This window comes from Canis lupus, chromosome 3 (genome assembly GCF_011100685.1).
Source record: "Canis lupus familiaris isolate Mischka breed German Shepherd chromosome 3, alternate assembly UU_Cfam_GSD_1.0, whole genome shotgun sequence".
NCBI classification, from domain to species: domain Eukaryota; kingdom Metazoa; phylum Chordata; class Mammalia; order Carnivora; family Canidae; genus Canis; species Canis lupus.
The window spans coordinates 5,579,074-5,606,587 of record NC_049224.1 but is presented as its reverse complement, the minus strand read 5'-3'; the positions used below and the strand labels follow the sequence as shown (position 1 = coordinate 5,606,587).

The window sequence follows — 27,514 nt, the reverse complement described above, 5'->3', positions numbered from 1 at the left end:
TTTGAATGAGATTGGTATATAATATTGAACAAGTCAGGCAAATAAATTCTGTGAAATATAATAAATTATTTCAGGTAAATTCTAGGAAATCAGTATAAACACACAATATGATAGTAAATGATAGCATTGGTGACATGGTCAAGGAAGACTTTGCTGAAAAGGTGTCATCTGAATGGATATCTTAACAAATAAGGAAAGGCCACTTATAATGTAAAGGAAAACAATCAAACAGAAAAACTAAAACTTTGGATTTTTTTTTTTTTTTTGCTACAAAGACACAATGTACAATGCTGTTAAAAAATATCTGTAGTTTTAAAACTGTATCCACATGGTTATAAGAGCTCTTTTTCATGGGTCCTTTTTAAGAAAATGATTAATAATAGAAAAGGCATAAAATTAGTGACTACAACATAAATACCTGAAGAGAGAATGTCATCATAAAGCAAGCTGATTAATGCAATGAAACCAGGCACTGCAAACATGTATTGTTGAATTGAAAGCATAGAGTGGGACTGAGGGAAGAGAAGTGGGTGAAAGCAATTTTTGGAGCCCGTAGGTCCTCTTGGGTCTCTATCAGGTAAATTTCCTTACCTCAGCAGAAGATTAGAGATTTCTCTCTGGAGAATATGAACCAAAAACAGTATAGCCTTGGTGACACTCAGCATGATGAGGAAGGAATCATGGGTTGTACTGATACGAATGGCACCAAAGGAGTATCTACACAAGGAAGAGTAAGAAGAAAATTTTACGAAAGAGCAAATGCTTTGAAAATACTGGGGGGTGGGTGGTAAAGATGAGGAACAATGTTTAGTCACAGGGATACACACAGGGGCTCCTAGGTAGCTCAGTTGGTTAAGCATCTGCCTTCATCTCAGGTCATGATTCCAGGGTCCTGAGATCCAGCTCCCTGTCGAGCTCCCTGCTCAGCGGGGAGGCTGCTTCTCCCTCACCCTCTGCTCCTCCAACCCCTTGCTCATGCTCATGCTCTCTCTCTCTCTTTCTCAAATAGATAAACAAAATCTTTAAAGAGAGAGAGAGAGAGAGATGCGTAGAAAACTATCCATCAGAGGTAAGAGTAGAATAAAACATTTTTTTTCAGTTTTTGAATGTTAAAAGAAAATTACTCCCACGCACTTTTCCTCAGAACTAAAAAATGTGGGTGCTATGATCCACAAAATGAGACAGTAGCCAAGCAACAACCAATCAACAATAACATCAGTGAGAGCAACACTATCAAAAACAACAAAATGAAATATGAGGTGAAAAATATACGTGGGGGAATAAACTTACCAGAGGAATTGACAGGTGGAGGGTGATGATTAAGTTATATATTAAAATGTAAGAATGACCAGGCAAGATTGGTGGAGAATACCAAACCCCAGTTGGATGTCATCTTATACTCTATTGAAAAGTATTTTCAAAAATTATTGCAAACTTTAATAAGAAATAAAATAAGCATTCAAAATGTTAGAAAATATGACAAACCTTTTTTTTTTCTTTTCATTAAGTGTACCAACAAGATTTTTCAACTAGGCAAAAATGATAAAATTCATATGTTAAGTAGACCACGTAAGAAAAACCTGGGAAATAGTTTTTTTTTTAAATTTTTTTTAATTTTTTTTTTATTTATTTATGATAGTCACACAGAGAGAGAGAGAGAGAGAGAGGCAGAGACACAGGCAGAGGGAGAAGCAGGCTCCATGCACCGGGAGCCCGACATGGGATTCGATCCCGGGTCTCCAGGATCGCGCCCTGGGCCAAAGGCAGGCGCCAAACCGCTGTACCACCCAGGGATCCCTGGGAAATAGTTTTAAAAGCATGCTACTGTCAAGAGTAGTGATACAAATTTGGAGTTTTCTATAATGATATATTACATATAACTAATGGAAACCTAAGTATAAGCACACAGCAACTCAATGTGAAAGTAAATTCAGAAAAATATCCAAATATGTAAAGAAGTTAATAAATATGATATAAAGAAATCAATATATGATAAATAAGGCATATCAAAGCTGTAGAGAAAAGGGATAAAGTAGAAAAAATGAAATAATTGGTCAATCTTCTGGAAAACATCTATATCAAAAATTCTGAAATCCCCATGGAAAAAACTAAAAATATTAAACATACAATTTTAAACATGTTAACCAAAACAGTGGAAGTCAGAAAACAATTCAATAGTTTCTTGACTGTGTTGAATTCCATAAATAAATGAAAATAAGGAAAAAAAGATTTTAAGAAGACAATTTCAGGCAAACAAAAATATGTACTTCTAATACTGGTAAAATAAAAATGAATGCTCTTTTGGCTGTCGAAATTTATAAGAAAATGAAGCTCACTGAATAAATATTAATAGGAACAAAACTTTTAAATTATGTATCATGAAATTTATAAACAAAATAAATATGCAATAATCTTACAGATAAGTTAGGAGTAGGGTGGGTATATAAATATGAATAATACTTTCACAGTTTCTTTAGACTTTGGTAAATCAAGAATTCATGTTTCAAATTCTGGATGGTACTAGAGCAAATAGAAGAGGAAATTTATTTTTAAATTACAATCAGTCCAAAAAAGTAACAAAAACAATAATAAAATGGATACAAAAAAAGTAAACAGTAAATATAAATTTAAAATTAAAGGCATCAGTAATGATGTAAGTAATGTAATGAGGTAAATGGCATATGCTTTGATTTAAAGGAAAAGATTGGGAGGCTGGAAATAAAGTAAAAAAAATTATATTTTTGAGGGATATAGATAAATATAGAAAGGTTAAATGGGAAAAATGGAAAACAGTATGTTATATGAACATTAAGCAAAATAGCTTAGAGGCCACATTCATATTACATAAATAGACTTTAAGGTAAAAAATGTTATCAATGATAGAGACATTGGAAAGACAAGACAACTCTTTAAGGTGATATCTAACTTATGATATAGTCTGAAAATACATGCAGCAAAATAATTAAAAATCTATTCATTTGTAGAAAAACAAATGCCCCAGAATATCTAAAATCTATAGGAAGAGCTTCTCTCTGCTTTGGAAGGAATACGAATTTTAGTAAGCATATAAATGGTTTGAACGAAACACAGTCTTATTGACGTATGTGAAACACTACACCAAAAGCTGTGGGATACATATTCTTTGCAAATTCTAAGGGAATATTTACTAAAAACTGGCATTATACTAGGCCAAAAAATAATTCTGTTTTCCATGAACATAAGGAATTAAGTTAAAAATCAAAACCAAAATCAATTCAGACAAAACCAGTCTACTATTTCCATTTGGGCCTATAAAGAATTTGGAAGTTGTCAATTCCAATTTCACAACAGGAAAATTGTTGACAAAATGTCCAACAAATCTTTTCAGAACTATCAGAGAGACAGGCTCCAGGACAAATCACTGCTCTGAAATGTGGAGAGATGTGAATAGAGACATCTCAGCTTCACAGGAACAGAGGCTGCTAAAGACTGCAACTAGTAGAAATGTTTAAATAGCAATTGGTGAATTGCTTGGAGTTGAAGGTAGGTTAGCCTCTGAGTCAAAAACCCTACATCCCAGACCTGAGAGACCTGCAACCCGACATGCAGGCACTCTGTTAGTCTTGTTAGTTTTACCTCCAGGGGCTTCATCAGATATCCTCCGTGAAATTAGAGAAAAATTGCCTACCCCTTCAGGCAGAAAAAAGGGGGAAAGCAACCATTCTGAAGTATATGCTGAGCACTCTGTTCTTCATAAGAAAGACCACCCACCCCTCAAGAGGAAATATTTGACCAGAGCCTCAACTGACCTGAGAGAAGAGCAATTAGTCAGCTCCAGCCCTAACCAGCTTTCTTGTTTCAGAAAAGAAGAAGGAGAAAAGGATTATAATGTGCTCCTGAAGTTCTAGCCCATCTACTCTAGGCCATGAAGAAAAAAGATAAGTGTTAATCAGAAGATTTTAAATATCATTGTATACCTTATAACCACTTCAACAGGGCTCCAGCATAAAAAAATAATAATAATAAAGGACTAAACCCGAGAGAGCTACTACGTGACACAGACTATTTAAAAAGGAGTATCTAGGGAAACCCAAAGACAACGGGAGAAAAATAAGGTCATTAGAGGAAACTGAAGGCTCTGACACCTACAGCTACAGCAAACACTCAACATAGTATAACTCTGCCAGAAACAAAAAACTTCACAAAATCCTTCTTACTATGCAGAGAAAATGAAATTAATAAAGTCAGAAACTCAGATTTACATAAAATAAGGAAAAGCACTAGGGAAGAAATACTAAAGTCAAGTAAAATATTCTATTTTTTCAATTCTGAACTGAAGTAATAGATAACTTTACCCAAACTAATACCAGAACAATGTACTGAAAGATCATACAATGTGGATAGGTGAAAGTAATAAACAGCAATGTTATACCAGAAGGGCAGGAGGAATTGGGAATATTCTGTTATAATCTACCTGCACTGTCCTTCAAGTGATACAGTGTACTTTGAAAATGGATTTAGATTAGTTGTAAATGTATATGACAAGTATATATAAATATATATTGCAAATGTATATTATGACTCTGTGGCAGTTGATTTTTTTAAAAGATGTAACTGATATACTAAGAGAGAGGAATAAATGGAATCATATAAAATGCTCAGTAAACCCAAAGAAGGTAGAAGGAGAATATTTAAAAAGAAACCATGAAAAAGTACAATAAATATAAATATAAAGTACAATAAATAAATATAAAACAGAAATATGGTAGATATTAATCCAGCCATGTCAATAATCAGTTGAAATGAGAATGGTCTAAATATACCAATTAAAAGAGAGAGAGAGAATAAGAGTGAATAATTAAAAAAAATTTCAACTGTGTGTTGTCTATAAGAAATCTGCTTTACATTTACATATAAAGACATAGAAAGATTACACTTAAATGGATGGAGAATGATATACCACACTAACACTAGCCCAAAGATAGCTAGAGGAACTATATAATTTTAGGCAAAACAGACTTTAGAGCAAGAAAAATGACCAGGGGCAAAAAGGGGCATTAAATAATGATAAAGTAGTCAATTTTCCAAGATAGTCTAACAATTCCTAATGAATATGTACCTAACAAGAAAGTGTCAAAAATTGGAGGCAAAATTAGTAGAACTGCAAGGGGAAATAGAAGGAGCCACACAAATAGAGACAACTGATCTTTGACAAAGGAGCAAAGAAAATTAATAGAGAAAACACAGTCTTTTCAAGAAATGATAGTAGAACAACAGGGCACTTGCATTAAAAAGAGGAGGGATGCCTGGTGGCTCAGCTGTTGAGCATCTGCCTTTGGCTTAGGGCATGATCCCAGGCTCCTGGGATCAAGTCCCACATCAGGCTCCCTGCATGGAGCCTGCTTCTCCCTCTCCCTGTGTCTCTGCCTCTCTCTGTGTCTCTCATGAATAAATAAGTAAAATCTTAAAAAAAAAAAAAAGAAGAAAGAGAAAAAGAAAAAGATTAAGAAGAAGAAGGAGCAGGAGGAGGAATCTAGACATAAACCTTACAACTGCCACAAAGTTAATTCAAAATGGATCATGACCCTAAATTTAAAACACAAAATTGTAAAATTCCTAGTAGGCAACATAAGAGAAAACCTACCTACTCTGAGAAGGCTACATCCTGTACGATTCCAACTATCTGACGTTCTCAAAAAAGACAAAACTAGAAAGAGAGAAAGAGTAAAATCTCAGCGGAGCCAAGAGTGTATGGAAGGGAAGAAGGATAGATGGATGAAGTGCTGAGATTTTTAGGATGAAGATACAATTCTGTGTGGTACCATAATGATGGATACATGACATTATACATTTAGAAAACCCTTAGAGCTGTGGAATGCAAAAAGTGAACCCTCATGTGAATATAGAATTTAGATATAAAAATTAATTAAAAACAAAACTTAAAAAGTTGTATATTTGGAATTAAGAGAGAAATAACACTCCAATAACCTACGGTAAAAGAAATAACACAAAACTAAAATAAAATTTGGACTGAAGAGTAATAAAAATATTACATATGAAAACACATGTGAGAAAACTAAAACCATGTTTATGAAGAAATTTATTTTGTTAAAAATTTTATGGTTTACCATTTAGAACAAAAGAGCCAATTAAACCTAGAGAATCTTACTGAAAAGAAAAAATAAAGAATATAGAAGAAAATAATAAAATAAAAAACGAGCATGACACAGCATCTACAAAGCTGAAAGTTGGTACTTTGAAAAAGTTGAAAAGCAATGGGACATTGCTTCAGACCCTACACACATTAAAATTAGGTAATAAGATGATATTATGATGAAATTTATGACTATACATTTGAATATTTAACTTAAATGGGTAAATTTCTAAGAGCACAAGTTAATACAAATTTTTAAATAGAGAAATAGAAATTTTTATTGATTCAGTACTTCCCAAAGGCAAATGAAAACCCAGATATTTTCACTATGAATTTTCAAAAGGAAGAAAACAACTCAGCTGAAACCTTTTCATACTTCTGGCCTCCTGAACTGTAAGAGAATAAATCCCTGTTGTTTTAGCCACCCAATTTGCAGTCATTTGTTACTCCAGCCCTAGAAAACAAATGCAGAACTCCTGAGGTTCTGGCCACATTGTCTGTCTTTATTTAGGTTGCAGTTACTTTCTTTGATTTTTGTCTCTCCTCTTTTTCTCTCTCTCGCCTGCTAAGCATTATATTTCTATGAAAATGGCAGAGGATTAATAATTTATACTCTATATAATTACAATAATTAATAATGTGATATTCTTATTATCATAATCTCAGAATGGGGGAGGCTTTCCTAAGCAAGAAACAAAATCGGAAAAAATGCAATACAAATAATTGATCATTTGGATGATGTAATATTTTGAGGTTTGCATTTTTCAAAACACCCAGAAGCCCAAAGTCAAGCAATGAACCAGGAAAACATTTGCAACATGTTTGCAGTACAGAGGCACACAGGCACACACAGACATAACAACTATAGACCTTTTAAAAGAATTTAAAGCCTTCATATAAACAAATTGGTAAATACATGAAAATATGCTCAACACGCTTATGATTAAGACATGCCTAAAAAAAGTCTTGTAAAAATATTTATACCTATCAGATTAAAATCTATGTTTACAAGAGCTGGGCATGAATTATTCTCACCTATTTTGGGTTGGAATGTTAGTCTAAACTTTATGGAGGATATCTTGGTGATGTCTTTCAAAAGTAAAATAACATACTCATTGAGTCAGCGGCTCCATTTCTATGAATTTAATCTTTATCCACTAAGGACTCTGAACTAAACGATAGCTTTTGCTACCTTATGAATGTGTGACGTATGCATACATTATTTTTTAAATTTCTTCATATATTTTTTCAATGTAAAGTTTAAATACTCAAATGAAGGATCCAGATATTAACTTTATTTTATAATAATAATTATTTTCCTAACACTAATAAACAATGAACACTTATTAAAATGCTCCTAATGCTTTATTTGATAAGGTGATGATTTTAGGATGCTGTTTACCTGCAGGCCTTTACAAGATTGCAAAGTATTTGATAATAAAATGTATTTCTTCTAGGGGAATATAAGATACAATTGAAGAATTATAACAGTTAAATATATTTTGCAGATAATTTTAAGTTTCTTACAGCCAGAAGTGAAATGAAGTCTTATAAGCAACATCATGACAACATACCTAGCTGTAATTCCCAGAATCATATAAGAATCTGAAAAATAGTTCATATCTTTGCCTGTGAAAAATAACTACTATCAAGTAATTTTATAAAATTTACAAATGGATTCAACTTAACATATGTTATAATTTTGCCAATTGAAGCCATTTATAGAAGAATTTGAAACACACTCTATGCTTTGTAATACACTCAAAATAGTTTCCATTAAGGGAATGTTTCTGTTACATTAAACTAATACTGTGCAAGGAGTCCCTTAACTCACAATGGTTGCATATTTTCTTTCAAAATTCATTAAGAACTCATCCACATTATTCCTGTGTAAATAATATTGATATTGCTTAAGTTCCAATACAAAGCATATTTAGCTCAACAGGGAGCTACATTTTTTAAGATTTATTTATTTATTTATTTGAGAGAGCATGAGAGGTTGGGGAGGGGCAGATAGAGAGAATCTTTTTTTTTTTTTAAATATTTTATTTATTTATTCGTGACATACACAGAGAGAGGGAGAGAGAGGTAGAGACACAGGCAGAGGGAGAAGCAGGCTCCATGCAGGCAGCCTGATGTGGGACTCGATCCCGGGACTCCAGGATCATGCCCTGGGCCGAAGGCAGGTGCCAAACTGCTGAGCCACACAGGGGTCCCAGATAGAGAGAATCTTAAGCAGACTCCATCCACGTGGGGCTCCATCTCATGACCCTGAGATCATGACTTGAGCCAAAATCAGGAGTCAGATGCTTAACCAACTGAACCACTCAGGAGCCCCTCCGCAGGGAGCTATATTAACCTTCAAAGAATATTCAATCTTTATTTAATCACCAATCTGTAGCACCTGGTATCAAACAACTACACTGGAGGCCACTGTAGAAATGCCCCACAAGGCCTAGAAGCCTGCCCTTACATGGAATCTCAAAAGAGTAATTTTCAACCTTGGATTCACATTATACCTACTGTCTTTTTAAACTAGTCAGCGTTAATTCCAGACTACTTAGATCAGAATCTGCAGATCAAAAAATGAGACATCAGTGTTAAAAAGAGAGAAAAATGAATCACTAAATTATATTTCTCAAAGCAATATTACACTATATGTTAACTAACCAGAATTTAATGAAAAATTTGAAAAACAAAAGAATTGCTTTTTGATTCTTTTTTTTTGTTCAGTTTATTTTGATTTTTTTTACAATTTTTTTAAATTTAAATTCAATTTGCCAACATAGAGTATAACACCCAGTGCTCATCTCATCAAGGTTTTTGATTCCAGTCTGCAATTAAGTTGGAGAGTAACAATTCTAAAAGCTATTCCTGGGGAGCCTGGGTGGCTCAGCCAGTTAAGCATCTGCCCTCCGCTCTGGTCATGATCCCAGGGTCCTGGGATCGAGCCCTACCTCTGTGGCTCCCTACTTAACGGGGAGTCTGCATCTTCCTCTCCCTCTGCCCCTCCCTCTGCTCATGCATCTCTCTCTCAAATAAGTAAAATCTTAAAAAGAAAAAACTATTCCTGTTTTACACATTCTGTTTGCTTGCAGAAACTACTACTTTTCTGAAGATTAGTATCATTTTTTTCAACATAAGATTTTCATAAAAACAGAGACTCCCTAATGTGATGATATAACATATATTTGTAGGCATAGGTCATTGTTTGAGTATTTTAAGTCAATTACACCTGTAAGTCAATAGCTATATTTGTCTACTCATCTCAATTGCCCATGTCTGATCCTTCTTTCTTCTCCACAGTTAAAGCTACATTGAACATGGTATTTAGCTGAAGATTTGATTTAAAAAGAGTTAGAAAAAAAAAGTCCTAATTGGCTTTCTCCAATCATAATTTAGAATGTAAAAAAGTTAGTATTAATTCGTTCAGTTTAGGTAGCTTATCTCACTCTGAAGCACAGGACTTTTTGCTTTTGCATATTGCCTTACAGACACTTTGTAGTTAGCCTGTGTGTATAAAAAAGGAGAAAAGGAAGGAAGGAAGGAAGGAAGGAAGGAAGGAAGGAAGGAAGGAAGGAAGGAAGGAAGGAAGGAAGGAAGGAGGGGAGGGAACAAGGAGAAAAAAGGTGAAAAAAGAAAGAAGGAGAAAAAGAAAGAAGGTGACAGAAAATATTAAGGTCTTTATTGAATGGGAAACTAATAATTAGAGGAAGACCGCCTTAAAAAAATGATTGTGAAGAGACAAGTTGTAGCTGTCAATAGTAAGCATTTTAGAAAAAAATTACAGTGTCTTTAAGCTCTTTCCTACATTTTTTACCTTTCCTCCAATCTAGCCAATATCAATGTAACCATCACACAAAGTTTATGCTTGTTTCCTTCCAGAAATAAAGAGGGATCCATGGAATGATTGTCCCACGATGGTAACTTCGTGATCATCTTTACAAAATACGAACATAGGCCCACGGAGGGAGGAAATCAAACTCCCAGGCAATACACAATAAATTAATTTTAATTACTTTTGCTTGCAGATGATAAACTGAACTCCATTTGCTACATGTCAGGTTATTGGCTCCCATAAACAAGTGTCAAGGATAAACAATGCTGGACACTAGTTAAAGTGGTTAAGACAGATTTTCATCTGTAATGGGTTATTGCAGTAGGGAAAAGAGCGTACCATGAACTGAGCTGAACTGCAGTGTGTACAGGGGTGCGTGGGAGCCCTCAAGGAAGGATGCAAGAGTAGGGAGGGGGATAAGCAGTCTCAATGGAGTCAGGGAAGTGGAAAATTATAAAAAGCAAATATAGGGTTGGTCCATGTGAAACACATCTGCATCTGCTAACTAGCGCTTCTGGAAGGTAGGCTCCTACCCTCCCACAGAGACTGGGAGATAGAGCCCCATCTTTGGGTGTTGACTAGAACAAACAGTAAACCCATTTGGCATCCTTGTGTTTTCTCAGGCAGACATTTTAAGTAATACTAGGGTCATCTTAGGGATGTAGCCTTGATGTATTAGAAAATGTTCATGTTTGTTTAAGTCTTATTAGACCAGGGTTGAGTCCTAGTCAAGAAAGGTCTCAGAGGAACCTGGCTAGATTTTGGTTCGAAGAGAATCTTTTTAACAAATTAGAGCAAGAAGTATCACATGGCTGAAGCCAGCAGCTCAGATGACTTTGTCAATATTTATCTTTCTCCGCCTCACAGCTCTATTTCCTTCTGTTCTGGCTTCCCTCCTCAGCAAAATGATTCTTCTTCGTGATTCCTTGAGCTCCAAGATTTTCTGGTCACTTCAGTAATTCCAGTGCAGAAGAATGTCTGCCTTTCTCCTAATCACTCAAGCAAAAGTTCCTCCAAGAGTTTGACAGGGCATGAATCATGTTACCATCTCTGAGCCAAAACTCTCTGGGTGAGGAATGTGATGTCGTTGACTGGATCTGTGTCACATGACTCACCCTGGATTCAGGATTGTAATCACTCGACCTAAATTATGTGGGCTCCAAGTAGATGGGTAGCTGGTTACTGAGGAAATAGGTTCTGTTTTAAAGAACCTATATAGGTTCTTTATAAAAGGGGATGATAGATGCCTGTTAGCTAATGGAAAATAGCCACCAAACTAAAAAACTATGCCTTATTATTTTTTACTCTTACATATACCATTCAATACACACAGATTATTGTGTTTAAGACTTTATGAGGCGCTGGGCAGAAGCAGAGAAAGACATTGCTTCATGTGAGGATGCACTAATTGTTCCAAGGAATTATAAGTAGCCTATCCATAATTTATACAAATCATATTTGTGTTTCTTTAAGAACATGAATATAACAAGTTTTTTCCCCATATAGTGTTCCATTGCTCCATGATTCAGATTGCTTTTCATTCTTAAACTTAGATTTGAATGGTATTAGTCTGTAATCTTAACTAATTGCTTTTCTATACTTGAAAAGAAATATTTATAAATGACTAGGAAATCAAAATCCACATGACATCTGTTGTTCACAGCCAGAACATTACTCATTCACTTTTATTGTTCAAAATCATTTACATTCGACGTAAGGACAATTAACTACACACATCATGAAAGATAATCACATAATTAAATATTCTTCACAGCACCAGAACACTTTACAAATATTATTACTGTAGGAAGTTAGTTCACATTGGGAGGGCAATTTTAACCAAGTAGTAGAAAGAGTGACTAATTTTTTTTAATGCCTTTTTTTTTTTCCAGGTGTGAAAATAAGCTTCAAGTTAGAAGGAAAATAACAGTCAGTGTTTCCTTAGTCAGAACACTAGTATTTCTTTTTAAATCTTCTGTTTTTTTTTTTTTAAGAAATGTTTTTTTGTTTGGTATTTTTTTGTTTAAGTTTTTTATCTTAATTTCAGTATGGTTAACATACAGTGATAATAGTTTCAGGTGTACAATGATGCACCTTGTTGCAATGATGCAACAATTCTATATATTACTCAATCCACGTCATGATAAGTATACTCTTAAATCTCTATCACCTTTTTCACCTGTGTCCCTACCCATCTCCCCTCCGCTAACCATCAGTTTGTTCTCTATAGTTAAGAGTCTTTCTTAGTCTCTATTTTTTCTTTGTTCCTTTCTTTTGATTCTTGACTATATTGGGTGAAATCATATGGAATTTTTCTTTCTCTGACTGACTTCAGTTAGCATTATATTCTCTAACTCCATCCATGTTCTTGCAAATGGCCAATATTTCATTATTTCTTATGACTGAATGTATTCCACTGTATATGTTGTGCACGCAACATCTTCTTTACCCAAATTCATGTATCAATGGACACTTGGGCTGCTTCCATAATTTGAATATTACAAATATGTTGGAATAAACACAAGGGTGCATATATCCTTTCAAATTAGTGTTTTTTATATTCTTTGGGTAAATACCCTGTAGTGTAATTACAAGATCCTAGGGTAGTTCTATTTTTAACATTTTGAGGACCCTCCACACTGTTTTCAAGAGTGGCTGCACCAGTTTGCATTCTCACCAACAGTGCAAGAGAATCCCTCTTTCTCCACATCCTCTCCAACACCCATTGTTTCCTGTGTTGTTGATTGTAACCATTCTGACAAGGATGAAGTGATATCTCATTGTGGTTTTGATTTCCATTTCCCTGATGATGAATGACATCGCACATTTTTGTGTGTGTCTGTTGGCCATCTAAATGTCTTCTTTGGAGAAATGTCTATTCATGTCTTCTGCCAATTTATTAATTGGATTATTTATTTTGGGGCTGTTGAGTTATATCAGTTCTTTATAATAGTTCAAATACTAACATGTTTTTGGATATGTCATTTGCAAATATCTTCTCCCATTCAGGAGAGTGCCCTTTAGTTTTGTTGATTGTTTCTTTTGCTGTGCAGAAGCTTTTAATTTTGATATAGTCTCAATACTTTATTTTTGCTTTTATTTCCCTTGCTTCAGGAGACATATCTAGAAAAAAGTTGCTACAGTCTATGCCAGAGAGCACAGCCTGTGCTTTCTAGGATTTTTATGGTTTCAGGTCTCACATTTAAGTCCTTAACCCATTTTGAGTTTATTTTTGTGTATGGTTAAAGAAAGTTGTCCAGTTTCATTCTTTGGCATGTAGCTGTCCAATTTTCACAACATCATTTGTGGAAAAAACTGTTTGTTTGTTTTTTCCCCACTGCATATTCTTGCCTCTTTTGTTGAAGGTTAATTGACCATATAATCAAGAGTTTATTTCTGGGCTTACTATCTTATTCCATTGATCAATATGTTGATTTTTGTGCCAGTGCATTCTGTTTTGATTATTACAGCTTTGTAGTATAACTTGAAATCGAGAGTTGCAGTATCTCCAGTTTTGTGTTTCTTTTTCAAGATTGTTTTGACTATTTGGGGTCTTTTGCAGTTCCATAAAATTTTAGGATTGTTTGTTCCAGTTTTTTGAAAAATGCTGTTGATATTTTGATAAGGATTGCATTAAATGTGTAAACTGCTTTGGGTAGTAGAGACATTTTAACAATACTTGTCCTTTTAATCCATCAGCGTGGAATACTTTTCCATTTTTTTGTGTTGTCTTCAATTTCTTTCATCGCTATTTTAGTTTTCAGAGTATGGGTCTTTCAACCACTTGGTTAAGATTATTCCCAGGTATTTTATAATTTTTTGTGCAATTGTAAATGAGATTACTTTCTTAATTTCTCTTTCTGTTGCTTCATTATTAGAGTATAGAAATGCAATGGGTCTCTGTACATTGATTTTGTATCCTGTGACCCTACTGAAAGCATTGATTAGTTCTAGTACTTTTTTTACAGGTCTTTAGGAGTTTCTATATAGAGTAGTATTATGTCATCTGCAAGCAGTGAAAGTTTTACTTTTATTTTGATATAGTCTCTTTTCTCTCATTCCTTATTCTCTCTTAATAGTGCTTATTTCCAAGATTTTACTTATATACCATGTTATTTTTCTTAGTATCTCTCTTAATTTGTAGAACATTAAACAAAATACCACATCACAATATAGGGAGTTTCAAATATAAATATCAAAAATCATTAATATTACTAAAAATTTACTTCATAAGGAAAAATCTCATATTTAATTTATTCTTTTCAAACACTTTATAGAACAAAACATAATAAAGATATTTTATAAATGATGTAAAAATGGAATAAAAGAGTATTCTAAACTCTTTTATCTATCAGTAAAAATATTTATTGGCTCTCCTTCAAAATATTAATAATAATAGATTTTAAATTATAATAGTGGAATAAATAAGTTTAGTTATTTAGAAAATCCTGGTTTTATATTTTTAATACAATATATCATGGCTTTAATTTTTCTAGTTTTGTGTATTGTAATAATGATCATAAGTAAAAAATATAATCAACACATTTATGTAGATGAAAACAAACCAAGTTAATCATGAATTTTGCTCGCTAAAAGATTATAGATATTTTCAAATCTACACATCAAGAATTCATAGAATTATTTTTGTTTTGTGTTTTTATCTTTAATTGCATAAGAAATTGCTAACTTTCTTGAGAAGATTAAATTGCTCCTAAAACTTTAAAAATGGTTGCTTTAAAAAATTAGATAAATAGATTCATAGCTGTTGAAACTCCTACTTTGTGATATTAAAGAGCTTATATGTGAAGTTTGAATTTTTGAAAGTCTATAGACAATGGAATTTTTACATGTCAAATACATTATTTATGAAGTTTTGGAGCAACAGAACTCTCACTTGTTTCAGTGGGACTCCAAAATGGTACATTGATGCACTTTGAAAAGTCAGTTTTACAGTTCCTTACAAAACTAACCTACTGGGACACCTGGGTGGCTCAGTGATTTAGGCCTGCCTTCAGCCCAGGGCGTGATCCTGGGGTCCCGGGATCAAGAGTCCCACAATAGGGTCCCTGCAGAGAACCTGCTTCTCCCTCTGCCTATGTCTCTGCCTCTGTGTGTGTGTGTGTGTCTGTGTGTGTGTGTCTCTCATGAATAAATAAATAAAATCTTAAAAAAAGAAAAAGATGTAGGCCCATGTCTGCCTTTGGTCACTATTCAAAAAAAAAAAAAAAAAAAAAAACAAAAAACAAAAAACAAACCTAACATACTTTTACCATATTATCTACCAATGGCACTACTTAGTGTTTGCCCAAAGGAAATGAAACATGTCCACACAAAATCTGCACATGAGTGCTTATAGTAGCCTTTTCATAATTGCTAAAACTTGGAAGCTACCAAGATGTACATCAATAGGTAAATGGATAAACTGGTATATTCAAAATGTAATATTATTATAATGATAAAAAGAAATGAGTTATCAAATGACAACAAGATATCAGGGAACTTTAAATGCATGCTGCTGAGTGAAAGAAACCATTCTGAAAAGGCTGTGTACTGCATGATTCCAACTCTAAGATATTCTGGAAAAGGCAAAACTGTAAAGATGGTAAAAAGATTAGTGGTTACCTGAAGTTTGGGGTGAGGTAGATAGGAATGAATAAATGGGCCACAGGAGAAAGTTTTTAAAGATGTACTTTTTATAGAGCAGTTTTAGGTTTATATCAAAATTGAGAGTAAGGTATAGAGATTTCTTATATACCACCTGCCTCCACGCATATACCTCCTTTTCCATTAGCAATAGCATTCACAAGAATAGTGCATTTTTTAACCAAAGATGAACCTAAATTGACACATTACATTTACCCTGTCAGTAGTTTACTTAAGGGTTCACTATTAGTATAGTGTATTCTCTGAATTTGAACACTGTATAATCACATACAATCATCATTATAATATCATGCAGAATATTTTCTTTTTCTTTTTCTTCTTCTTTTTTTTCAGAGTATTTTTCACTGCCCTAAAAATTCCCTGTCCTCTCTGGGCCTGTTGCTTTCTGCTTTGGAAGTTTCTTAACTATCAGCAAATTTCTTTAGTAGATATGAATCTATTCAGATCTTCTATTTCTTCTTGTTTGAATTTTGACATATTGGGTCATTTAAGGTTATCGAATTTGTGGACATAGTGTTGTTCATAATATTCTTTTTCTTATTAACTTCCATGAGATTGGTAGTAATGCCCCTTCTTTCATTTCTGATATTAGTAATTTGTGGCCTATCTCTTTTTACTTAGTGTGGCTGGAGGCTTATTGATTTTATTACTCTTTTCTTTTTTTATTTTATTAATCTTTTCAAAGAAACAGTTTTTGTTGATTTTCTTTATTGATTTCCCATTTTTAATTTCATCAACTTCTGCTCTAATTCTTATTATTTCTCTTCTTCTACTACTTTGGATTTAATTTTTTCTTCTTTTTAGAGTTTACTAAGATGGAAAGTTAGGTGATTGACTTGAGATCTTTCTCCTTTTCTAATATATATATTCAAAGCTATAAACTTCCCTTTATATACTGTTTTCACTTTGATAGGTTGTGTTTTCATTTTCATTTAGCTCAAATTATTGTTAAATTTTTCTTGAGATTTCTTCTTTGCTCCAGGTATTATTTAGAAGTATGTTTTAAAATCTCCATGTATTATGGAATTTTCCAATTATCTTTCTGTTATTGATTTCTAGTTTAATTCTATCATAATCCAAGAGGAGACATTGCATGATTTCTATTATTTTAAATAAGTTAAGATGAGGATGCCTTAGTAGCTCAGCGGTTGAGCATCTGCCTTTGGCCCAGGGCATGATCCCGGGGTCGAGGATTGAGTCCCACATCGGGCTCCTGCAGAGAGCCTGCTTCTCTCTCTGCCTATGTCTCTGCCTCTCTCTCTGTCTCTCTCTGTCTCTCATGAATAAATAAATAAATAAATAAATAAATAAATAAATAAATATTATGCCCCAGAATGTGGTTAATTTGATGAATGTTTCATGTGAGTTGTGAAAAATGTGAATGAATCCTGCTGTTATTGAATGAAGTAGTCTATATATGCCAATTATACCCAGTTGATTGATGGTGTTGTTCAGTTCAACTTGGTCCTTACTGATTTTCCACAAGGAATTTTTGGGAGGCAAATTATGCAGAACAATACTGTAATGATGAATACATATACATTTATCAAAAGTTATGGAATACACAAAATGAAGGGTAAACTCTACTGTAAATTATGGGCTTTGGTTAATAATATGTCAATTCTTGGTCACCAAATGTAACTAACTAATGTACCATATTAGTGTGAAATATTAATAGGGGAAGCAAGGGGTAGTGTGAAGGTATATATGGGAACTCTCTGTAATTTTCATTAAATTTGTCTGTAATTCTATGACAGCACCAAAAAAAAGTCTATTAATTTTTAAAAGTGAAAATAAGACATAGATAAAAAGAAAAAAATACACAGTGGATTAATATACTGTTATGGATTCATATCCCATTAAATCTTTTCCTTTTGGAAATTGTTAAAGAGTCTAGATATGAATTTCTAATTTGTAAAAGTATGCAGATGATGGAATTTTTATATATGAAATACATGTTAGATGTATTTCCAAGGATCTGATTTTAAATTCTTTTACTTAACCAGTTTCTTTTGAAAATGATTGCTTTCTTATTATTTTTAAAACTGACCTTGAGAATGGTTAAAAATTAATTTTTTAAATATTTCATAGTTATCATACACATTCTACCATTGAAAACATTGGTAATTTTAGAATATTTCTCTTTTGGTAGAAGGAAATATGTAGCCAAAAGACTGAAATTTATTATACATTACCAAATAGATCTTGGTTTTTCTGAGATAGTCTCAATTTAAGCCTGTTGTCTCAATATCCTATCTAGTAAGTGCCATCTTTTATGTTCAAATGTGTTTCATTTGACAATATATTATATAGTCACCATCAATAAGAAGTAATAAGAGTGACACATATGAGATAATATGATCTTTAGTTATCATGAAGAAAAGTGTTGTCAATGGCTCTAGCTTGTGCTTCACTAATGGCACCATGGTAAGATTTTTGTCATAAATAAGTTTTACCAGATCTTATTAGAAACCTTGAGAGGAAGTTTGCTTTTAATAAGGAGTATTCTTAATTAGCATGTCGTTTGTCATTCCTTATACCTCTTTCCAGCTAATATAAGGTTTTTCATCTAATTTCTTATTTTCTTGAAAAGGGTTTTATGTGGTTCAAATTTGAGACTAGGAAATCTTACAAATAATAAAGTTATGTTGTGAAATCATTGTGTTCTGGATATTTACATGTATATATGTAATAATAGGAATAATTATATTTATTTTCTTAGACTTATTACAATGTTGAGGAACTGTTGAGCATTGATTTACTAATCTAATTCTCCCTATTAATGCAATAGCCTCAAATTTCTGGGTCACTATGTGAACCACAGTTTTGCTAAGATAATGGAACTTCTGTTTTTAGATGAGTTTTAGATAAGGATCAATAAGCATGTAGGCAATTTAATGCAACTATTTGGCTGTAAACTGCCTCGGTAGACATATGTTTCTTTAATGCATTCACTTTAATGTAGTAAAAGTAATTCTATTTACATTCATATGTATTAGTTGCTGTTTTTATTTAGCAACAAATTTTAAGGATTGGGAATACTTTTATTTTGCCCTGGCTTTCTTCCACCCCCTAAACTTGTATCTACTTATTCATAAACACACAGGGAAGACAGCAGGCAAACAATGATCCATCCTCGATTAAACATTATACTTTTACATCAAGGATAAAGAGGGTCCAGGGAAATTAATCCTTTGCCCTAGGAAGTTTATTAAAAATGCTAAATCAGGAACCGATGGCAGCTTAAATAGCTTGAAGTAATTCTCTAGGGGAAATCTTCTAAAATCCTATCTGTTAAGGTAGATTTGGTTCAAAAAAGGCAAAGACCAAATTTTTTTTAATTGCATTGTTATAAAACTGCTGATCTTAAATATCAAAGTTAAGAAACAAAAGAAAATTTTTACACAATAAACATTGTATGTCAGTAAGAATCTATTTAGTACTGAGCTTGAATCATTTTTTTAACTTAAGAAAAACTTAAGTATCTGAAACTATCTCTGAAAATAAAAATATTTAAGGATCAAGTTTGAAAAACTGGTAGTTAAATACATTCATGCATGATTGAAACATGTTTCCTACAAATATCTGCTGCAAAAATGACACAGATTGAAATGTTTCTGCACATAAGAGATGATCTTAGCTTTAGGATATATTTATTAAAGTGTAAGGAGATGGAAAAACTATCCCTATATATTGTAATTAATTTAAGTATGTGGCAAGTGTCACAAAGTATGATATGTACAAAAATATATTTTACTCTGCAATATATGAAAATCATTCCAAGACTAGTATAAATAACAGGTTTTAAAAACTCTAAGAGACAATTCCAGCTTCTGCTCTGAAATATAAAGATCTTGGAAATGATCACTCCCATATTCACAACAAGAAACAATCTAAACACCCTCATAATCAACAGCTCTTGTTAGATCCAGCAGAGCATTGAGGTCACATAGCAAACCACTGCTCTGAAAAGTGGAGACACAGACATATATAGTGAATCATAGCTTACAGGGAGCAAGTAATAGGCAGGAACTCTTAACCAGTAATTCACAAATGACTGAGAGGAAAATGTGGAATCATTGAGAGTTACAAACTCATGGGGGCCCAGTTTTAGGAAGAACCCCTGTGCTTTCATGAGCTCCTTCAGGGAAAGAGGCTCTTGCTGAAGGTCCAAGAGAAATTACCTCCTACTTTCAGTCATGGTGAATAAGAGGGAGAATAACAATTTTAAAGTATGCCCAGATCATTATATTCCCCATAACAAACTGCCCTTAAAGGAAAATATTTTACCAGAGCCTCTATCACCTAGTAGGGGTCAGGTCTCACAGGGGGAAGATAAAACAAAGGCTAAGAAATGCTTCTAAAGATCACATCCTAGAGACACTGGCACACTCCGAAATAGATGACGAATTATAAAGTTTTTTCACTCCAATACCTTATAACTAATTCCACAGGGATCCAGTACAGTAACAGTGGATTATTACTGACAGAGCTTCAGGACAGACCCTATTTAAGAAGGAGCCTCTAGGAAAACTGAGAGAAAGTGGAGACAAAAATAAGGGCATAGAAGGAAATTGAAGCCTCTGACCCTTTCAGCAACAGAAAACGTTAAATGCAGCATAAACCCTAGCCAGATAAACATATTACTTCTCACAAAAGCCTATTAACCTCAGTTCTTATTTCCTGATACCTCATGTTCAGCTCTCAACAAAAAAAAAAATCACAAGACATGGTACAAAGGCAAGAAAAAGCACAGTCTGAAGAGAAGAAAGTGTCCAGAATGAGATAAGGGAGATATTTTGGAATTATCAGACAGGAAATTTAAAATGATGATGTTTACCATGCAAAGGACTCCAATGAAAAGAACTGGCAATGTGCAAGAACAGATAAGTAATGTAACAAAGAGATGGAAACCCTAAGAAAAAGTTTGAAGAAAATCCAAGAAATCAAAGATTGAATAAAAGAATCAAAGAATGCCTTTGATGGATTCATCATTAAACTGAACACAAATGAAGATAAAAACCAGTAAACTTAAAGATACGCAAATCTGAACTGAAAAACAAAGAGATAAATAGATATTAAAAAAAAAAAACTCAGGAGAACAGCATGTTCGAGAACCACAGGACTGTAATAAAAGGTGTAGCATAAACACATTGGGGGATGCCAGAAGAATATGAAAGACTGAGAAAAGGGCAAGATAATTATTTGAACTAACAACGGCTGATAATTTTCTGGAATTAATAACTAATAGCAAGAAACCTGGAGAACAGTAAGTAAGCAGGGTAAATACTAAAAAAAAAAAAAAAAACTATATGCAAGCATATTATAGTCAAATTGCAGAAAATCAAAGACAAAGAAAATCTTGAAAAAAGTCAAATGAAAAAATGTTCCAGGTACAGAAGAGCAAATATAAAAATACCCTCAGACATTTCTTTTGAAACTATACAAGCAAGAAGAGAATGGAATACAATTTTTAGTGTTAAAACAATCATCTAGATTTCTATATCCATTCAAATTATTCTCGAAATTGACGGACCAACAAAAACTTCTTTCAAACAAAAAAACTGAGGGAATTTGTCACCAGTAGATCTACCTTATAAGAATCGTAAAATAAAATATTTTATTTTTCTTACCCTTCATTTATCAAGCTATTTGTTCAAAATAATAGCAACGATATATTGGGCAAATATATTTTATAAATAAAAATGAAGGACAGCCATGTATAAGGATGGAAAGAGGAATTGGGAGGACTTAGTTATAAGAGGAAAGACCAATCACAAATAAATAAGAATGCTAATTTGTTCCATGTGGGAATTTGGTAAAGGTGAGAGGTAGTAGTTTGGTTTGGATTGGAACAAAAGAGAATCTCCCTTTGAGGCAGGATCAAAAAAAGCAATGATGAGAGTGGTGAAATGGAGGAAGTTTATGGAAATGGCCTCCATCCTCAGTCAATTAGGTATAATGTCTCTCTGTGGAAAGACATTAATGATATTGAAAATTATGTTAAAATAAAGATCTGAGGAATAGAAAATTTTAAAATACTTCTACAGGTGAAGAATCCATATGAAGCAAATACACAGGTTTCTGGGTAATGATTAAGAGCTAAGATAAATTAAATAAATTATTTTACTGGATGCTTGTCACATGTTTCCATGAGCATTTCCAGCAACATCAGGCTGAACAAGAGCAAGAAATGAAGTAAAAACACAAGCAGAGTAGTGTCTTAGGGAGCCCTGCTTCTTATTTGTTCATTTAGTTAAGAGTTAACAATCTAAATTTCTGCTCTCTTTATTGACACTTCCTTCTGACTATTTGATTTCAGTGGCTAAGATACAGGGGAAGGGAAGGAAAAATTTTAAAAAAAAAGGATAAAAACAGAGAGTGAGACAAACCATAAGGAATAAACACTCCTATCTCTAAGCTTAAGAAAAGTAGTGTGATAAAGTATCAAAATTTCGATTAAGCTTTTAATAGTCTCTTTCCACTGAGCCAGTAGGAGCTGCAAGAGAATATTGTTTTCATCCTAATGATGACAATAGTCCAAGTAATCTGCAGAATCATAATTTTTATGAATCAGACATAGGATGCCTCTAGGTAACCAAATAAATGAACTCCAAAGTGTGAAAAGTCACTACTGAAAGAGGTTAGACACAGGAAATCTTTTACCTTCAGCAGAGCCTGGGAAAGAGGATGTTTACAAAAAGATAAGAAGAAACTGACTAAAATGTTAACCAATTTTCAAAGGCCAAATATAGGGCAGGATGACAGTTTGGAAAAGCTAGAACCCCAAACCCCAGGTAATTTGATACCCCTCCAAAGGGTGTTCATAAAAAGGTATGGAGACTAAAACACCAAATAAACAACAGCAACAACAAAATTGTGGGAACATGGTAGAAAATCAAAGAGTCATTCTTCCTGGTACAGGCTGCAGGAAGTGATTAGATGCTGCTAGAGAAAGACAGAAAATGCTGCTCATTTCCCTCAGAATATGCTCTTCTTGGAGCAAAAATCTTAGACTACTAGTGAAGGACAGCATACTCTCTAGCTCTCAAAAACCAAGCAAAATCCATGCTTCTAGAGAGTCAGGGTTGGTAGGAGGAAAACATATCTGCATCCAGGGAAATAAAGAGCACTCTCACCAATCGGATGCAAGTAAAGAGCCACTGTAGCTGCCGAAAGGGTAGGAGTAGCATTGTTGGATTCATTCAACAAATAAAGGTATAAGACTTCCAATTAAATTTAAATTTCAAATACAAAACAAATATTTTAAAATCTGTTTATTGCACGCCCCACGCTTGCACATTCTATAGGACATACTTACACTAAAAATGATTTATTATTTGCATGAAAGTAGAATTTAAGGTAGAAGCAAAGACCTCTGTCCTTGAGGGAGAAGCAGGAAATCCTCTTGTGCCTCAATATCGTTTGTTCTACAGTCAGAATTGATGCAGTATCTGACCAGTTTTCAGCAGCTGATTTGCCACTGTCATTTCTCACCTGAATTATTGGGAAGGCCTTTTAACTTTATTACTGTTTTTCAAGTGCTATAACTGCTTCCTTCTTTGTCTGCATACAGTCAATTCCCAAGACAGTGGTCAGAATGTTACTGTTAACATCTCAAGTCTTAATATATTAGCTCAAGTCCTATAATAGCTTCTAATAAGAAAAAAAGACTGAGAAGGAAAGCCAGTGTTCTTGAGGCCTACAAAGTCCTGGAAAGTCTAGTCCTTTCTCTGAATTCATTTCCTCACTCCAGCAACAGGACCTCTTGCTGTTTGTTAAAATTGCCAATCATGTCCCCATTTTAGGGCCTGTTCATTTGCTTTTCTTTCTTTCTTTCTTTCTTTCTTTCTTTCTTTCTTTCTTTCTTTCTTTCTTTCTTTCTTTCTTTCTTTCTTTCTATCTTTCTTTCTTTCTTCTTTCTTTCTTTCTTTCTTTCTTTTCTTTTCTTTCTTTTTGTTTCTTCTTTCTTTCTAGATTATTTGAGAGAGAGAGAGGAGAGGGGGGAAGGGGCCAAAAGAGAGAGAAAATCCTGAAGCAGACTCCCCACTTAGCATGGAGCCCAATGAGGGGCCCAGTCTCAGGATCCTAAGATCATGAACTAAACCGAAATCAAAAGTCAACCACTTAATCTACTGGGCCACCCAGGTGCCCCTCTCTTGCTTTACTTTCTGCCTGGAAGGTTTTTCTCCCAGTTATCAATATGTGGCTCTCTTCTTATTCTATGGATCTTTTTTCAAATGGCAGCTGTTAAGCCGAGGCCTTCTGTTAATTGTGTTTACTAAAATTCCATGTCACCATTCCCACCCATCACTCCTTATTCCCATCATGCTTTATTTTTAATTGCATAAGACACCATATATTTTATTTATTCATCTTGCTGTTTTCTATTTCCCCTCATTTTCCAGGGATTGGAGATTCTTTTTGTTTTATCCATGGCTGTGTTCCAGTCTTAGAAGAGCTCCTGGAAACATAATTGCTCATAATTGCTCATAAATATGTTTTGAATAAATGAAGAAATACATAAATGAATGAGTGGGTGAATTAAGGCACAAAATTGAGCAAATGTTGCAATCCAAATGAAAATGTACTCTTTTAAGACATATAATACTGTTTTAGAGATGCTGATAAAACATGGTTTTTTTAATATGTTGTTCCTTCTGAATATTCATTAGAGTATGACTTTTCTTGATTCCTTAGGATGCTGCAGTAACCCTCAATCTCACACTAAGTTTCTATATTGATATAAAGTGCTGCCTCAGATGGGACATACTGTAGCCTTTTAATACCAACATTCAGGGAGGAGCAAGATGGCGGAAGAGTAGGGTCTCCAAATCACCTGTCTCCACCAAACTACCTAGAAAACCTTCAAATTATCCTGAAAATCTATGAATTCGGCCTGAGATTTAAAGAGAGACCAGCTGGAATGCAACAGTGAGAAGAGTTCGCGCTTCTATCAAGGTAGGAAGACGGGGAAAAAGAAATAAAGGAACAAAGGCCTCCGAGGGGGAGGGGCCCCGCGAGGAGCCGGGCTGAGGCCGGGGCGAGTGTCCCCAGGACAGGAGAGCCCCGTCCCGGAGACGCAGGAGCTGCACCGACCTTCCCGGGCGGAAAGGGGCTCGCGGGGAGGTGGAGCAGGACCCAGAAGGAAGGGGATGCCCTCGGGCTCCCCGGGTCAGTAACAGCAACTGCGCGCCCAGGAGAGTGCGCCGAGCTCCCTAAGGGCTGCAGCGCGCACGGCGGGACCCGGCGGGACCCGGAGCAGCTGAAGGGGCTCGGGCGGCGGCTCCGCGGAGGGGGCTGCGCGGCCCCGGGAGCAGCTCGGAGGGGCTCGGGCAGAGGAAGAGGCTCCGTGCGGAGGGGGCTGCGCGGTTCCAGGAGCAGCTCGAAGGGGCTCGGGCGGCGGCTCCGCGGAGGGAGCTGCGCGGCCCGGGAGCGCGAATCCAACAGCGCAGGCTCCGGAGCACAGGGCGCCGGGACACAGCCCAGGATCCGGCCTCCCCCGGGACAGGCAGAGGCCGGGAGGGCCCAGGACAGCGAGGACGCTCCTGCCCCAGTTGAGCAGATCAGCGGCCCCACCCCGGAGCCTCCAGGCCCTGCAGACGGAGTTCCTGCCGGAGCTGAATCCAGGTTTCCAGAGCTGCCCCGCCACTGGGGCTGTTCCTCCTGCGGCCTCACGGGGTAAACAACCCCCACTGAGCCCTGCACCAGGCAGGGGCACAGCAGCTCCCCCAACTGCTAACACCTGAAAATCAGCACAGCAGGCCCCTCCCCCAGAACACCAGCGGGACGGACAACTTCCAGGAGAAGCCAAGGGACTTAAAGTACACAGAATCAGAAGATACTCCCCGGTGGTTCTTTTTTTGTTTGTTTTTGTTTTTGTTTTTGTTTTGTTTTGCTTTTTGATTTGTTTCCTTCCCCCACCCCCTTTTTTTCTCCTTTCTTTTTCTTTCTCTTTTTCTTCTTTTTTTTTTTTTTTCGTTTTTTTTTTCTTTTTCTTCCCTTTTTTTTTCTCTTTCTCTTTTCTTTCCTTCTTTCTCTCCTCTCTTTTTCTCTTTTTCCCAATACAACTTGCTTTTGGCCACTCTGCACTGAGCAAAATGACTAGAAGGAAAACCTCACCTCAAAAGAAAGAATCAGAAACAGTCCTCTCTCCCACAGAGTTACAAAATCTGGATTACAATTCAATGTCAGAAAGCCAATTCAGAAGCACTATTATACAGCTACTGGTGGCTCTAGAAAAAAGTATAAAGGACTCAAGAGACTTCATGACTGCAGAATTTAGAGCTAATCAGGCAGAAATTAAAAATCAATTGAATGAGATGCAATCCAAACTAGAAGTCCTAACGACGAGGGTTAACGAGGTGGAAGAACGAGTGAGTGACCTAGAAGACAAGTTGATAGCAAAGAGGGAAACTGAGGAAAAAAGAGACAAACAATTAAAAGACCATGAAGATAGATTAAGGGAAATAAACGACAGCCTGAGGAAGAAAAACCTACGTTTAATTGGGGTTCCCGAGGGCGCCGAAAGGGACAGAGGGCCAGAATATGTATTTGAACAAATTCTAGCTGAAAACTTTCCTAATCTGGGAAGGGAAACAGGCATTCAGATCCAGGAAATAGAGAGATCCCCCCCTAAAATCAATAAAAACCGTTCAACACCTCGACATTTAATTGTGAAGCTTGCAAATTCCAAAGATAAGGAGAAGATCCTTAAAGCAGCAAGAGACAAGAAATCCCTGACTTTTATGGGGAGGAGTATTAGGGTAACAGCAGACCTCTCCACAGAGACCTGGCAGGCCAGAAAGGGCTGGCAGGATATATTCAGGGTCCTAAATGAGAAGAACATGCAACCAAGAATACTTTATCCAGCAAGGCTCTCATTCAAAATGGAAGGAGAGATAAAGAGCTTCCAAGACAGGCAGCAACTAAAAGAATATGTGACCTCCAAACCAGCTCTGCAAGAAATTTTAAGGGGGCCTCTTAAAATTCCCCTTTAAGAAGAAGTTCAGTGGAACAGTCCACAAAAACAAAGACTGAATAGATATCATGATGACACTAAACTCATATCTCTCAATAGTAACTCTGAATGTGAACGGGCTTAATGACCCCATCAAAAGGCGCAGGGTTTCAGACTGGATAAAAAAGCAGGACCCATCTATTTGCTGTCTACAAGAGACTCATTTTAGACAGAAGGACACCTACAGCCTGAAAATAAAAGGTTGGAGAACCATTTACCATTCGAATGGTCCTCAAAAGAAAGCAGGGGTAGCCATCCTTATATCAGATAAACTAAAATTTACCCCAAAGACTGTACCCATCTATTTGCTGTCTACAAGAGACTCATTTTAGACAGAAGGACACCTACAGCCTGAAAATAAAAGGTTGGAGAACCATTTACCATTCGAATGGTCCTCAAAAGAAAGCAGGGGTAGCCATCCTTATATCAGATAAACTAAAATTTACCCCAAAGACTGTAGTGAGAGATGAAGAGGGACACTATATCATACTTAAAGGATCTATTCAACAAGAAGACTTAACAATCCTCAATATATATGCTCCGAATGTGGGAGCTGCCAAATATATAAATCAATTATTAACCAAAGTGAAGAAATACTTAGATAATAATACACTTATACTTGGTGACTTCAATCTAGCTCTTTCTATACTCGATAGGTCTTCTAAGCAAAACATCTCCAAAGAAACGAGAGCTTTAAATGATACACTGGACCAGATGGATTTCACAGATATCTACAGAACTTTACATCCAAACTCAACTGAATACACATTCTTCTCAAGCGCACATGGAACTTTCTCCAGAATAGACCACATATTGGGTCACAAATTGGGTCTGAACCGATACCAAAAGATTGGGATTG

General features: G+C 35.2%; 1 long non-coding RNA gene across 1 annotated transcript in view; it reads left to right on the top strand.

The window, feature by feature from the left end:
- Positions 1-24,119, top strand: part of LOC102156861 — a 147,706-nt gene extending 123,587 nt beyond the window's left edge. Inside the window, exon 5 of the long non-coding RNA XR_005356581.1 lies at positions 24,044-24,119. This is a non-coding gene — a long non-coding RNA (uncharacterized LOC102156861). The remainder of the gene's footprint in view (positions 1-24,043) is intronic.
- Positions 24,120-27,514: the final 3,395 nt, after the last annotated feature.